Source organism: Callorhinus ursinus, unplaced genomic scaffold (assembly GCF_003265705.2).
Source record: "Callorhinus ursinus isolate GAN/ISIS: 27379988/994484 unplaced genomic scaffold, GSC_fseal_2.0 scaffold13521, whole genome shotgun sequence".
Lineage (NCBI taxonomy): Eukaryota > Metazoa > Chordata > Mammalia > Carnivora > Otariidae > Callorhinus > Callorhinus ursinus.
Genome location: NW_027410571.1, coordinates 590 through 1,078, shown reverse-complemented (window position 1 = coordinate 1,078; position 489 = coordinate 590). Strand labels below are relative to the sequence as shown.

Here is a 489-nt window from a genome sequence, read left to right as displayed (position 1 = left end):
CTTCAGGCGGCTGAGGGAGTTTCATGTTTTCTTTAGACATCATTAGGCGCCGGAGCTCTTGCAGGACAACTTTGATGCTATATGAATTCTGCCATTTTGCTAGCACTGATATGGCTCTTGGGTCCACCACTCCATTAGAACTATTAACTCCATTCATATTAATTTTTGTTACAAATCTTACAAAGGGGGGTGCTTCTGGGTATTTAGGTCCACATTCTATTTTAAGGCTGTATATTCGGTTTTCATAAATTGTTCTTGGAGGCCCAATTATCATCCCTGTCCATCTTGTAAGTGTCATGTCTTCGTCATCTTCTAGACCCCAGCTAACTGTGCCATCTCCTACTCCTTTCTGGCCTTCTTCCAGTTCTTCCAACAGTCGAAAATTGCAAGGGACTTTTACTCCCGAGCCCGTGGTGGCTGCCATCTTGCGTCGCTGTCGCTCAGTTGATAGCTTTTGACCACCTTTGCCCATCTCGTCCACTGCTCATC

At 45.2% G+C, this 489-nt stretch overlaps 1 pseudogene; it reads right to left on the bottom strand.

The window, feature by feature from the left end:
* Nucleotides 1-4: 4 nt before the first annotated feature.
* LOC141372380 (ubiquitin-conjugating enzyme E2 variant 1 pseudogene) lies at nucleotides 5-436 on the bottom strand (annotated as a pseudogene).
* Between the last annotated feature and the right edge of the window lie 53 nt (nucleotides 437-489).